The sequence below is a fragment of the Hemicordylus capensis genome, chromosome 6 (genome assembly GCF_027244095.1).
Source record: "Hemicordylus capensis ecotype Gifberg chromosome 6, rHemCap1.1.pri, whole genome shotgun sequence".
NCBI lineage: Eukaryota > Metazoa > Chordata > Lepidosauria > Squamata > Cordylidae > Hemicordylus > Hemicordylus capensis.
In genome coordinates, this window is record NC_069662.1 from 39625368 (window position 1) to 39641130 (window position 15763).

The window sequence follows — 15763 nt, forward strand, 5'->3', positions numbered from 1 at the left end:
AGCTTCTCCAAGGTTGCAGGCAGGAGTCTCTCTCAGCCCTATCTTGGAGATGCTGCCAGGGAGGGAACTTGGAACCTTCTGCATGCAAGCATGCAGGTGCTCTTACCAGAGCGCCCCCACCTCCTAAGGGGGATATCTTACAGTGCTCACACATGTAGTCTCCCATTCAAATGAAAACCAGGGTGGACCCTGCTTAGCAAAGGGGACAATTCATGCTTGCTCTCTCAGCTCTCCCTCTAACACAGGGATGCAAAGCTCTGGCCCTTCACCTGATGTTGGGCTCTCATTAGCATCGTCCTTGACTCTTGGCCACTGTGGCTGGAGATGGTGGCAGTTGTCGTCCAACAATAGTTAGAGTGAAATTGAAGTTGTGCAGCCCTGCTCTCATATTTAGTGCACAAATGTGTGATCATAAATAAATGTGTGACTATAGGAAGGCAAGTGGATAGAAATGCTCTCATTGCCCTGTTTACACTGCAGCCACCAGGCAACCCCAACATGCTGGTTCATAGGCCGGTGGCGTTTTTAAATATTGCCAGATATATGTCTCCTGAAGTATTTATTTATTCCAGAAACATTTAAATAAGTGTATTTTATTTAAATATTTAAATACACCACCCTGGCTGCCTCACTCTCTCCTGGTTCACCCTGCCACAGTGTTAACCTGAGGTGCACAGGCTGGTATTTGCCAGACTGGGAAGTGCAATTCCCAACCTGGTGAATATCAGCCCACATGCCTCAGATTAATACCATGGTGGGGTGAACTAGGCCAGGGCAGGGTGAGTTGAATGAGGAAGAATCCCATCTGCAGCTCCTTTTCCACCACCCCCAGCCCCACCTGTACTAGCCACCCCTGCTGCACAAGCCTCCAAAGAATTCACTTTTGATTTAGGTAAGGAAACAAATCAAGATTGGTTTCTTCTAGCCAATTTCCCTAAAATAAATCGAGATATGAACCCAGGGTTTGATGTGGGTTTCATATCTCTGTTGATTTTTGGGGAACTTGGTTAGAATCAACCAAGATCAGTTGGTTCAGAAATCAAGACTAATTTTTATTTGTATTTTACCTAAGTTGGAGGCAGGGGCGTAGCTATAATTGAGTGGATGGGTTCAAAGAACTCGGGCGCCGCAGCTCCTGAGCTCCCCCCAACTCCACCCCTCCCTATTTTCTTCATTATCTCTCTCACTCCAAGGGGCCACCAGAGAGAGAGGTGAACATGGGCCCCCTCTCCCCTAGCTACATCCCTAATTGGAGGTAGAATTCCTTGGAGACTTGCACAGGCAAGGGAGATGTGTATGTGCACTCCCAAGGCTCAAGGGACCAAGGTTTAATTGTGGTTCTGTACCATGTCTGAATCGACCCACTTCCTCTCTCGCATCAGAGAACACAACTGCTCTCTGACACAGGAGAAATTTATAGCTGATTTGTTAAAAGTTTGTACCAATTGGTCAGTTCTCCAGAAAACTGATTTGTTATTATTTATTTACTAAGGATCCTAGGATAATGAAAAGATCTTTCTGGCGGCTTTATCCAAGATATGTGCCAGTTTTTCTAAGCAGATCTAGCAGATGCAATAGATTGTGCACCCATTGTTTGTGGTTCCTTCTTCTGTAAATTGTAACTCATTTGTAAAGACCTATGGCTAAAACAATAAACTGAACAGAACTGGAATAGACATGCAGAGAACTTATTGGGTCAGCACTCTGGAAATTCAATGTGGCTTTGACAGTAGAATCAATGTTTGAGAACAATTGCTTTTTTAAAAAAAGAAACACACACACACAACATTCCATCGGAACCACCTGGGGGAGAGATGAACTCACCTATTAACTATTACTGACATCAAAGCTTTTGAGAATAAGAAACTCTTTTTCTGAATGCAGCTTCCTCTCACCCGCACCCCAGATCACTGCAAATAAGACCTGACCTGCCAATCCAGCCACCAGCTGCTGGTGATGTAATCCAAAAGCCATGAGCTAGTCATCCATTTATGAGGAGCAATCAAAATGACATCAACTCTTGAGCAGCTTCCTGGCAAGGTCTCCAAGATGAAGATGGCATTGGGCAGCCAGCCAGCACAGAATGGCAGGGGTGCAGATCTCCCCCAAGCCTTTGAGGAATCTCCCCCATTTTACTAACCCCCCCCAAATCTAATAGCCCATATCATCAACCCCCAAAATATATTTTTCTCTCCTCCATAGGTGTATTTCCCCACCTTGCCTACCCCCCCCATTAAGTGGGGAAATGCTCCTCAAGCTTTCCCATAATTTGCACCTCTGCATAATGTATATGTGGAAGTCTTCATTTGAAAAGAATTGCTTGCTAATGGACAGATGTTATGGGCCTAGTGACAGGTTATGGCTATTAGAACCCCAATCTAATTTTGTTTTTCCTATTAAAATTAAAAGCAGCTGGAGTGGAGAAGCAACGTATGTGTGTGTTAGTGGGCACATGTGAGCATTTGTGTGCACTCAACCTTTTCCCCACCTGCAGCTTCTCCGTGGCAAATCTTTCTCCCTCCCAGCTCCTTTTCCACCAGCAGGGTTCAAAATTGTGTGGTGCAGATTGTACATCCAACCACCAGCCCTGCCCACCACATGATGTGAATGTGCACATTCTACTCTCTCCCCCTGTGCACTGTTCTACTTTTCATAATTGGATGGGAATTGATATTAGGGGTATGCAGAACTGGTTTGATTCAAACCGGCCTGGTTTGACCAATTTGAACTCGGACCAGTGAAGCTCCCCAAAAAGGGTTCGAACTGGACCTTGCTGCTTCTCCACTCCATTTTGCCCCAGCCAGCTTCTTTTCTTTTTAAAAGAACCAGTTTGACCTGGTTCGACCACACAAACCAAACTGCCAGCTAGCTCTAACGTACCAGTTCACACACTGGTGGTTCAGTTCAAATTTGGTCCGAATTTGAATCAAAGTGCCGAAAAGTTTCCATACACATCCCTAGCTGCTATTATTAATCACGTGTTTAGAGATGGTTCAGATGAAGCACCCCAACATAATTATGAAAAGTGGAATGGCACACAGAAAGGGGAAGCAGGCGTGCTCATGTCCCTAATTTTGTGGACCACGGAGCTAGTTGGATGTATCATCCAAACAGACCCAATATGTGTTTGAACCTCAAGGAGTGGAGAGATAAGCAGCTTGCAGAGAGAGCAATCTGGAGTTGAGAAGCTGTGAGTGGTAAAGGGGTTAAGCACTCCAGCCTGCGGCTTTTCCACTCCATTTTGCTCCAGCCAACCACTATTCTTAAAACAAACCAACAACAACAAACCAATCAAAGGTCTATATTACAAAATATCAGAGGCCTACCAGTGGACTAGGACATGTCATAATTGGACAGGCTCACCACTGGAAATTTACAGTAAGCCAATATTTTCCCAGGATGTGGTCTGAGGGCACATGATTCAGTCATCTTTGCTGAAGCTACAGGTCTAGGCCTGGTCAGTGCTTGGATGGGTGACCTCCTGGCAACCCCATGGGTGCCACCAAGGGCTGAAACCAAAATGTCTCTTCTAAGCATTTTGAGTATTTCAGGATCCCTGCCAAGGGGAAACTGAAATCCAAAAAGAATGCCAAGGCTCCTCCCTAGAAGATATTTTCAGAGAATTTTCTTAGATGGTTTCTCCACCTTCCGCCTAGGACAGAAGAAAGGTGGGACATTAAGTCTAATCTATAAAGATATGTTCCGGACTTCTGAATGCTGTGACACAAGCCGGAGGTACACTTTACTCTTACTCGAAAAAAAGGTTTACTAGTAGTCGCTAGAATAATAAAGCACTGAACATATGTTTGCTCAGATAAAAATGCAAAGCACCTGAAAAGGGTGGGGGGGGGGAAGCCCTGTACTACAATATACAAAATGCCCAGCCTACAAGAGGCATGGGGGAGGGGCAAAGAAGACGGGGCCATCTGTATTTGGTTCAGAAGCAGTATGTTTGTCATTTGAGAATAGAGTTGTCAGCTCTGACTGAATCTATTCCTGGGTATTCGCCCCTCCCCGCCCCCTCAAGTTTTCCTCCATATTGAATGAATGAACGAATGAAGGGAATGAATGAACAAATTCACAATATCAACCATTAAACTCTCTAGGACTACTTTTAAAAGTCACGTTGAAGAGGAGAGCTGGTCTTGTAGTAGCAAGCATTACTTGTCCCCATAAATAAGCAGGGTCCTCCCTGGTTGCATATGAATGGGAGACTTGATGTGTGACCACTGATCACTGTAAGATATTCCTCTCAGGGGATGGAGCCACTCTGGAAAGAGCAGAAGGTTCCAAGTTCCCTGCCTGGCATCTCCAAGACAGGGCTGAGAGAGATTCCTGCCTGCAACCTTGGGTCAGTGTCGATTCCTGGAGACTCCACACCAGGCCTGCTCAATTTTGCCCCCCCAGCTGTTTTTGAACTACAGATCCCATAATCCCCAGCCACAGTGGCCAGTAGCTAAGAATTATGGGAGTTGTAGGCCAACATCTGCAGGAGGGCTGAAGTTGAGCAGGCCTGTTCCAGACCAATCCTGGAGGGCTGGCAACACTATTTGAGACAGAGTCAGGGGAATCAGTGGTCTTTCCCTGCAATGAAAACATGACATCCACTCCTCTTTGCAAGGTGCGCCATCTAAACATTACTCACCCAAAGAGAAGCCAAATCCCTTCAGTATGTCTCATGAAAGAGGCACACACCAAACAGTAACTCATACAGAGATATGGGAGCAGGATTCAAATCTTCACTCAGTCATGAAGCTCATTGGGTGTCCTTGGGCTACTCACCTTCACTCAGTCTAACCTACCTCATAGGGTTGTTATGAGGAAAACATGGGAGGGGGAAATCATGTATGCCGCCTTGAGCTGCTTGGATGAGGCAAGACAGGATAGAGATGTGCTAAATTAAGCAGTGGGTGTTGCCAGCAACGCGAACCCAAAAGGTAGATTTCGGGGTGTTTGCCAAACACCCTGGAGCAGTTTCACTAACATGGGTCATGCCAGAGATGCAGCAGACAGCCTACTCAAGGGATGGTACTTTGGACTCACAAGAACTTTTAAGTATTGGAGGAATTTATTTTGAAGTACACTAGCTGTTATCTTGTGGGACACCAGTGCACCCCACATACAGTTTGAGGGACTGTGATGATAAATCCTGGCTCCAGTGGTCACAGCTGGAACGCGACTTAGGAGGGCAAAAGCAAGAAAATGAAGAAAAATAACCTAAATTTCATTTGCTGAAATAATCTGATTTTCTATTCTTCGTGTACATTTTTTCCCCTCCAACATTATGGATTTTGGGGGGGGGGGGGATTGAGTTGCTGAATAGAGTTGCAACTTGCCAGATCAGTTGCATCCAAAAACCTGAGCATTCTGTCATGAGGCATGGTCACAAGTTTCAGAGGTGCACGTAGATAATTTTGGAGCCTGGACCTAAAAGCCTTTGGAGGGCCCCCTCTCCTGCAAATTAAGTATCATCACGCTCAGCCAGGCAACCATATGACCCAGACAGACTAAAGAGGATTTGGTGGCCCCCAGGGACTGTGGAGGCCCTGGACCTCAGACCCGAAGTCCAGGGGTTAGAGTGCCTCTGGTGAGCTTAAAGCCCCTTCGGGAAGAGAATTATCTTATTCTTTTGCTATATAAACTGCTTTGAGAACTCTTTTGTTGGAAGCAGAGGTAAGGTAAAGTTGTGCCATCAAGTCGGTATTGACTCCCGGCGACCACAGAGCCCTGTGGTTGTCTTTGGTAGAATACAGGAGGGGTTTACCATTGCCATCTCCTGCGCAGTAGGAGATGATGCCTTTCAGCATCTTCCTATATCGCTGCTGCCCGATATAGGTGTTTCCCACAGTCTGGGAGACACACCAGCGGGGTTCAAACCAGCACCCTCTTGCTCCCTAAGCAACTTACTTCCCTGCTGTGCCATTAGGTGGGTTGTAAATATTCTGAAATATTTTATTTATTTATTTATTTATTTATTTATTTATTTATTTCATTTGTATACTGCCATCCAGAAAATGGCTCAGGGTGGTTCTCAATGAAAAATAAATCAATTTTTAAAAGTAACATACAACTCATTAAAAGCCATTAAAACCACTTAAATGCTATTAAAGGCCAAGCTTGGAAAATGGATCTTTATGATAAGGAGATGATAAATCTTTAATTCCCATGTCCCACAACCTGGGTGCAGCTACCAAGAAGGCCTGGTCCCAAGTCGCCACCAGACAGATTGGCGGCACCTGGATATTTACCTCTCCTGATAATCTTAATTAGCCATGGGGATCTTACAGAAAATGCACTCTCTCAGAGCCTAATAATAATTATTATTATGTAATCATTGCCCTCCTGATTTGTTTCAGCTTGACTTTAATCTTAAATGAAAAGAAGATTACAAGGGGAAAATGCACTGCATGGGAGAAATCAGTTGCCTGTCAGTTTCAGGATAGGGCTAACAACTAGCTAATTCTGCCTCATTTGAAATTCATGCCAGTCGCATTCGAGCTTTGACCACTGGAGCTAAGATTTATCATCACAGTCCCCCAAACTGTATGTGGGGGTGCACTGGTGTCCCACAAAATAACAGCTAGTGTACTTCAAAATAATAATAATAATTTATTTACACAGTCAGACAGGTGTTATTGACTGGTTTGTTTTATCCAGACATCAAGTCCTTCCCAAGGACCTGGGATGCCAGAATTTTATTGTCAATGTTGTTGCTGTTATAGATATCGTCGCAGAATAAAAATATAGGCTGTTCCCAGTAAAGTTGCTTTTTGTAATGGCTGATGGTGATTTCTGTGGCCCCTATGGTGTTGAGGTGCTCTTCAAGGTCTTTTGGAACTGCACCCAGGGCGCCAATTACCACTGGGATTATTTTGGTCTTCTTCTGCCACAGCCTTTCAATTTCAATTTGTAGATCTTTGTATTTTGTGATTTTTTTTCTATCTCTTTTTCTTCTATTCTGCTATCCCCTGGTATTGCTATGTCAATTATTTTAACTTGTTTTTCTTTCTTCTCAACTACAGTTATATCTGGTGTATTGTGTGGCAGATGTTTGTCTGTTTGTAGTCGGAAGTCCCATAATATTTTTACATCTTCATTTTCTTCAACCTTTTCAATTGTATGGTCCCACCAATTTCTGGCTACAGGTAGCTTGTATTTTTTGCAGATGTTCCAGTGTATCATCCCTGCTACCCTGTCATGCCTTTGTTTGTAGTCAGTCTGTGCGATCTTTTTACAACAGCTGATTAGGTGGTCCACTGTTTCATCTGCTTCTTTACAAAGGCGGCACTTGCTGTTTGTTGTTGACTTTTCGACTTTTGCTCTTATTGCATTTGTTCTTAGTGCCTGTTCTTGCACAGCCAGTATTAAACCCTCTGTTTCTTTCTTCAAGTTGCCATTTTTAAGCCATTGCCAGGACTTGGTGATGTCTGATTTTCCACTTATATTGTGCAAATATTGACCATGCGGTGGCTTATTTTTCCATTTTTCTGCTCGGTTCTTGACTTGTTCTTTCTTGTAGGCCTGCTTTGTTTCATTGGTGTTGAATAGTTTCTCGTTCTTGACCATTTTAAGTGCATCTTCTTCACTGTCCTTGATATATTCTTCAAGGCCTCTTTTCTCCTCCTCTACTGTTTGATGGACTTGCAGCATTCCTCTTCCACCTGAGCTGCGAGGGAGGTATAGCCTATCGACATCACTGCAGGGGTGCAGAGCACGATTGATGGTCATGATTTTCCTGGTCTTACAATCCAGCGTCTCTAGCTCTGCCTGGGTCCAGTCTATTATTCCTGCAGTGTATCTGATAACAGGTATAGCCCAGGTGTTTATGGCTTGTATGGTGTTCCCGCCATTAAGTTTGGACTTGAGGATTTTTCTAACTCTCCTGATGTATTCACTTCCAATTTTTCTTTTAACTTCAGTGTGTGCAATGTTATCAGCCTGGAGAATGCCCAAGTATCTGTAATGTTCTTTCTCTTCCAGGTTTTTGATGTTGCTTCCATTGGGCAGTTCTATTCCTTCTGTTTTTCTTATTTTTCCTCTGTTCATTATTAATGCAGCACACTTGTCTAGTCCAAACTCCATTGCTATATTGCTACTGAATATATGGACAGTGTTTAGCAGTGATTCGATTTCTGACTGGGACTTTCCATACAACTTCAGAGCGTCCATGTACAGCAGATGGTTGATTTTACTTGATGTTTTAGATGTTTGGTATCTGAGGCCTGTTTTATTTAGTATTTGTGAAAGTGGGGTCATGGCAATTACAAACAACAGAGGGGATAGTGAGTCCCCTTGGAAAATGCTTCTTCTAAAGCTAACCTGTCCAAGTGTCTCACCATTGATTGTTAACTGTGTACTCCACATGCTCATTGCTTTTTTAATAAATATCTGAATGTTTTTGCTGACACCAGTTGTTTCTAAACATTTTAGTATCCATGTGTGAGGCAATGAATCGAAGGCTTTCTTGTAGTCAATCCATGCAACACTTAGATTTGTTTTTCTTCTCTTGCAATTTTCTAAAACCATTTTGTCAATCAGCCGCTAGTCTTTTGTGCCTCTGGTGTTTGGGCAATTTCCTTTCTGTTCAACTGGAAGCTGTTTGTTAGTTAATAAGTGTTGCATCACTTCATCTGCTATTATTCCAGTTAATAATTTGAACATGGTTGGTAGGCAGGTTATTGGTCTATAAATACTTGGAACTGCACCTTTTGCTGTGTCTTTCATTATGAGATGAGTTTTCCCAGTTGTTAGCCATTGTTCAATATCACCTCCTTGCAACATGTGATTGAACTGTTTTGATAGTTGTTTATGAAGGCTTGTTAGGTGTTTCAGCCAAAAGCCATGCAGTTCATCATCGCCTGGAGCAGTCCAATTTTTAATTTTCTTTGCTCTTTCACTTATTAATTCTGGTGTTATTATTAGATCTTGCATTTGTTGGTTACATTTTTCGACCTCTTTCATCCAGCCTGCTTTTTTATTATAATCTATTGGATTGTCCCATAATTTCCCCCAGAATTGCACTGTTTCTTCTTTATTTGGTGTTTCTATGTTTCTTGCAGTTTCTCCTTCTATGCTTTGGTAGAAACATCTCTGATTCAACTGGAATTGGAGGTTCTGCCTGTGTTGTGTAATTCTGACTTCGTATCTGCTAATCTTCTTTGACACTGCTGTTATTTGCTGCTTTATTATTTTCAGGACTTCTCTAATTTTCCTTGAATCTAGGTTATATTATTGGATCAGATACTGTTTGGTGTTTTCATTCTTCAGCTTCTTGTCTTTTATATCTTTCAATTTACTAGCATCTGATCTGAGCCTGGAGATTTTATTTTCTAATCTAATCTTCCATTTAGGTGATGTACTGATTTCTTTTTTTACTGGTCCACTGATCTTATATCCGAGCTCTTGTGTTGTTATTGTTGCTGTACTGTACATTAGTTGGTTTGTTTCTTGCAAATTCTTGGTTGTTATTTCTGCAAGTGCAGCATTGACATCTTTTAATGCCTGAGCGAGTTGTTTTTTGGCAACTGTTTTTAGAGCTGGAAGTCGAACCCTGGTGGTTGTTTGGTACATGTGCTCAGTTATTTTTTGCTTTAGTTCTTGTTGCTTTTCTGTTAAACGGCATTTGGGTTTTTGAAGTGAAGGCAAAGGGGAGGTTGCCTGGTTTTGATGTTGAAAGAGTTCAGCAACAGTGGCACCCTCTATTTCCAACACCTCCTCCACCTGCGCCTGAGCAACTTCTTCAGTTGGTGGTAATTCTTCTTCCATATCTTGAGCCTGTGTTGCTCTTTGCAGTTCTTCCAGCTCAACTTCTGTGAATACTTTATTTCTTATTATGAATCTTCTCTGGTCTGCTAGCCTTTGTTCTGTTATTTCTGTATCTGGATGCTTCTCTTTCCAAATTTGGTACATTCTTTTAAAATAACCTCTTCTAGTTGGACTAGACTTGTAATAGCAGATCATTATTTCCTTGTTGGCATTTTTTGTATATTTTTTCCGGTTAAGCGACGTTTCTTCCAGTAACCCTGCAGTCTCCAGCCCTGGTTGCTCAACTGAAGATCCTGAGTCCTGTAGCCCACTTGCCACCAGATGTCCAGGGTCTCCTGCACCTGGCGCGGTCCTTGTTGACCCGGGAGATGACCGATTATTATTATTATTATTATTATTATTATTATTATTATTATTAATCATCATCTTTATCTTCATCATCAACAACAATAGAAATTAGGGTGATTGAATATCAGGGCAGAGCCTAGCTTTACTGCAGAGCCCAATGGTGGCCCTAAAATAGCCCGAAAGGGGGTAAAAATAGCCTTTGGCTCTTGTCTGACTGAGAAAAAAGCAAAACACTGAAGAAACAGGGTCACTTTTGGCAAGGTGACAACCCTACTGTTGCAGCTGTGGCTTTCCACAATCAGCTGGACTAGCAACTGTAGAAGCAATCTTCAGCTTTAATTGTTCAAAAGAAAATTCATTGACGTAAATCAATGAATTCAGAATATTTTTCAGAAATGTTAAAAGAGTAAATTGTGAAATTTTGCAGGATGTTGAACTGGTTTTTTAAAAAGTCATTACATGCAAGATCTGAGATGCTAACTCGAACAATGTTAACACGGAATAGGCCAAGATAAGCTTTGCAAGAAGATAGCCAGAAGTGCTGGAAATAAAGATTTAGGCGCCATTCCCAGAGCAATTTGCCTGGCTATAAAGCCAAGTCATGTTATTTGTAGTTTTACTGAATGCAGAAGAACTGCCTTCCCACAATTTTGTTCAGAGCTGTGCATAACATGAGGAGTGCCATTACCTTCTCAGGAATCCAGAGACCCAATAACTGAACATGTGTACATTAAAGTGCTTTATAATCTGGAGCCAGGAGGAGTTAGATGCATTTTCTATCTCATGGGAGAAGCAATTAGCTTACAAATAAACATTATCCTTTTCTCGCAAGGCGGTAATATATCTAAGGAGTTGTGTGGTTAGACAGGAACCTCTGGGGTGGGGTGGAGGTAAAATCAGCTGAGGAGCAGAGTTAATTCTTCTGCAGAAGTAGGTGCTTTCTCAGTTTAGTTATCCACTGGTTTGTTGCCTCTTTTTTACAGCAACACTGCTTACTTTCTTATATGGCATCCTAGGGTTTGCTAACCTAGAGCACATGGGTGGCAGCAGTGGCACATCAATGCTACAGAAAATAATGGCTGACATACAGCAGTGAGAGGGCAGCCGAACAGGACTTCCCAACTAGCTGCACCAGTGCAGCAGGGAAGCGGCAATATTTGATGTCTTCCCCTTCCCCAGGAAGCCCTCTGTGTCAGACCCATAGCCACTAGGAGCTAGGATGGGCCTGCCCCCACCCCCATTTATAGCCTACTTTCCTTAGGTAAGCTTATGAGATCACCTGGCATTCTCTGTGTGTGTCCCCGCTATCAACTTCGCAGTGCCTGAGCCAATATGAACCAAATTGGGTACAGTTGTAGGGACACATAGGGACACCTCAACAGCGTAGTTTGTGATGATGTCATCCACCCTGATTCAAGACGGTGAACCAGAGGCATAACAAGGCTGGAGTGGGCCCGGAGACAAAATTTTAAAATGGGCCCCTCGCTGATACACACACACACACACACACACACACACACACTTCACAATATATCGTCATGTGACATGCCTCTGGGGGGCCCCTCGAGGCGTGGGGGCCCCCAGACAGCCGCCTCCCCTTGCCTAATAGTAGTTACGCCCCTGCGGTGAACGCATAAATATTTGTGGTGCAAGTAGGCTAACATGTGAACTGCCTAGCCGATTTGAACCAAATTTGCTACAAGTGTAGGACACATAGGGACAGCTCAAGAGCACAGTTGGTGATGATGTCATCCACTCCAGTTCAAGACGGCGGACATGTGAACCTTTAAGGCTGAAATGGGCTAACTTGTGGGGATGGTAATTATCAATTAAGATAATTAATTGAAAGGAAAGTAGGCAGATTAGTAGGCAGATTGAACGGAAAGTAGGCAGAATAGTTCTTACCAGAACTTATTTGTTTACAAATAAATTCTCCAGGTTGCAAGCTGTCTCCCCTGGTCTACATTTTTGGTGCTCCCCCCCACAGTGGTATTTACAGGGGAACAAAGTGCAGCTGGGGAACAAAGTGCAGCCAGGGGCCCCGCTGTTTTTCCAGCACGTACGCAAGCCACGCCCCTTGCGTCAGATGTCAGATGTAAGGGGGTGGGGCAATTCGCTGCTGTACTCAGATTGAGGGACCCACCCCACCTCCACCTCCTCCTCCTCCTCCTCCTCCCCGCCGGAATGGTCAGGCTCTCCGGGCACCGCTTCGGCTACTCTGCAACCAGCTGAGCAGCCTGCTCCTCAGGCGCCCCTCGCCCACGGCCACTCTGCAGCAGCCAGCAGCCCACCCAGCGCCTCTTCATGGCCGAGCCCAGCATTGTTGCGACCACTGGACAGGCAGGAAGAACCGCCACTAGTTCCTGCCCAGCCCCCAGCCCCTACCCCACTGCCAGAATGAAACCCTGCCAGGTTTTTTGGCTTTGGCCCCGCCCCTTGTATCTGATGTTAGATGCAGGGACAGGACCAAGCCCAGGAGAGGGTCCCTCCCTCATCCATAGAGCTGGAAAGAGGAGGAGAGGAGAGAGGGGTGGGCTTCGCACTCCCAGCTGGCAAGTGCCTTGCTTGTCAGCTGAGTGCAGGAAGGGGCAAGGTATTGGAAGTTAAAGGACTTTGCGCTGTCTCTTTGCCTCAGACAGTGGAGGACAGACTAGTAAGTCAGAGGGCTAGAGAGTCAAGACATTGGTCATCCCTTCTCCACTGCTCTGATGCTATCCCTTTGAAATGTAGATTGCTACTCTTAGGGAATTCAACTTCCTCCTTCCTCTCTCTCTTCCCTACCTGGCCTCCTACCTTGCAACATGGCAAGCCCCTCTCCCTGCACCATGTGTGCAGAGAGGATGCAGAATCCATCTGCATCCAGCTAGATAGATAGATTAGAGATCCTAACTCCTCACTTTCCTATCTAGAATGGAGTTCCTTAATAAATGCCTTTTATATTGATTTGAAACTATCATTTGGCTCCAAGTTACTTTACTCTCAGGATACACGCATGCCTAACTAAACTACCGCTGTGTTGTGCCTCTGTGCACTCTGCTATAATGAGAAAGGGATTCTCTCACCACAGAGAATTTCCAACACAAGGTAGCACCCTGAGCCAGGGAGAGCCTTGTGGGACCCCCTAACCCTCCTGGCCTGGGGACAATTATCTCCCCCCCCCCCGTTCATTGGGTGCTACACCCCTGGCTCCCCCCTAAACATTTAGACTGGCTATGGGTCTGCTCTGTGTCACCCAAAAATATGTCCCTGAGGGTTGCTAGCTTCTCCTTTGGGGTTGTGAAGCTCTGTGCTAAAACGCAAGCCAGAATTCTGCATTTTGTGAAGCTGAGCTCTGGGAGTTGTGTCTGTTATACCCACATCAAACAAGCTTACAAAATCCTCAGCTATCGGTTTGAAGGCACAGGATGCAGCAACTGTACTGAAGCTTAAGATGGCCTGAGCAGGGTCAATACCTAGCTAGGAAGCTGCCTGGAACCCTGTCTACACTGCCTGGAGTTCCATGGGGAAAGGCAGCATACACATGAAATAATAAATCATATTCTGTTTTTGTCACAGCACTTTAGCCTTCACTCCAAGCTGCAACTAAGTACATGTGACTAAAATAAATGCACCTTATTTTTGTTTACCCCGGCCTCCATCCTCCTCCACTTCCGTTCCCCTTCCCCTAACATTCACCCCATGGTAAATTTTAGATTGTAAGTTCCTCGGGGCAGGGACCTGTCCCCTTGTATTTTGTGAAGCACCATGTACACTACACCATGCAAATGGCACTACATCAATAGTACATAAATGTACACTATACCATGGCACCACATAAATAAGCAAACAATTCTGTTTCTACTAATCAGAGGAAAGGGCTAGAGGCTGTGTAGGAAAGTCTTTTAGCAGCCATTTTGTTTGATCTGCACACATTAATAGGTGAACATGTCTAACTCCATGCCTTAAAAGTTTCAGCATCTGATTCCTGCAACTCAGATTGCTCTGAAAGGTACAAGAGCTTGCCAGCTTCATTTGTAGGAGAATGACAGAGAGCAGACGAGCAGACGGTTGCCTTGAAAGAAATTCACTTGAAAGAAAGAAGGATATAAGCCCTTCAAATAAATAAAACATGAAAACACGCACGAATTGGGAAAGAGACATAATTTTGCACTCAAGATCTGTTAGAAGTAGGGTTGCCACATGTTGAGGATTGGTGTGGACAGTCCAGGAATTGAATGTCCTGTCCAGTAGGGATGTGCCAAAATGCTGACCATGCAGATGGCCACAGCCCATGCGCGGAGGTCATGTGCATGCCGGCATCACACACAGGGGCAGCTTGGAGACGCCCTGCCAGTGCGTGCTGATAGCTGGGGGGAGCACCACCACAACGAAAGTGGTGGCAAGCAGAGGAGGTGTGGTTATGGATCTGCTCTCCTCCGTGATAAAGGGGCTGTGTGAGCCCTCAGTTTTAAAGGGATGGTGCCGTAATTCGGAAGCCAAATTAGTTTCGGTACATCCCTCCTGTCCAGGATGCAGAGAAAGCATCTTCCTGGATATGAAATATCCAGCACTCTGAGCAGAAAGATTGCTTTAATGAATTTTACCCATTTTTCTTGTGCTTCCCTCCAGGCACTACTAGGTACGTGGTGTCAGTGTTTCAAAGCCCCATATACCCCTGCTAACTGGGCAAAGAGGCACCTTTTACCGTGGTGATTCTCTTTATTTAGCAGTGGGAGAGTAACTGGCCCTATCCATCCCCAGCACAGTACTTCCAGTGACTGTTGCTGGTGTGTGTCTTATGTTTCTTTTTAGAATGTGAGCCCTTTGGGGACAGGAAGCCATCTTATTTGTTATTTCTCTTTGTAAACCGCCCTGAGCCATTTCTGGAAGGGCGGTATAGAAATCAAATCATCATCATCATCATCATCATCATCATCATCTCTTTTCTGGCACCAGTGCTGCTGGCTGCCAAGGCTGGGTGTCCCTATATGGCTCAGTAAACCCCCTCCCCTCCTTTCTGGATCATTTCTAGAGTTAGCAAGGATGGTAGTAGGCCTGCAGGTTTTGCTCCTTACCCTCTCCTCTGCAATGCATGCTATAGAAAAAAATGCACAGAACGGTCATCAAGCTCTCCCAAGCCGTGTCAGTAGTGGCCTGCACTAACAAGCTGGGGGGGCGTGGGGCGGAAAATGAGCCCCAGCCCCCATCTGTTTGGGTACTGGCAGCCATTCTCTGCCAGCCATTGGTACTGGCAGCCATTCTCTGCATTCTTTGCCACTGCTTTCTGACCTCGTCCCGGCTGTAATTGAGCTGTGAGGGCTGGTCATTTGTCCGGTAGAGGCAGGAAATCCTCAACTGGGTGACTGAAGAGCAGTGTTCCCTGTAACAGGGATTCCCAGATGTTGTTGACTACAGTTCCCAGAATCCTCAGCCAAAGGCCATTGCAGCTGGGGATTCTGGGAGCTGTAGTCAACAACATCTGGAAATCCTGGTTACAGGGAACACTGGTTGGAGGACTGGGAAGCATCTGTGTACGAGGCACAACCTTAGCTTGTTGGCACGGGCAGCGGATCTCCTCCTCCACAGATGAAAGCTAAGATTACCCATAAGAACATAGCATAAGAACAACCCTGCTGGATCAGGCCGAGGGTCTATCTAGTCCAGCATCCTG

General features: G+C 44.8%; 1 protein-coding gene across 1 annotated transcript in view; it reads right to left on the reverse strand.

The window, feature by feature from the left end:
- The window catches only part of NGFR (nerve growth factor receptor), a 78580-nt gene that overhangs the window by 50067 nt on the left and 12750 nt on the right, over nucleotides 1-15763 (reverse strand). The window lies entirely within an intron of this gene.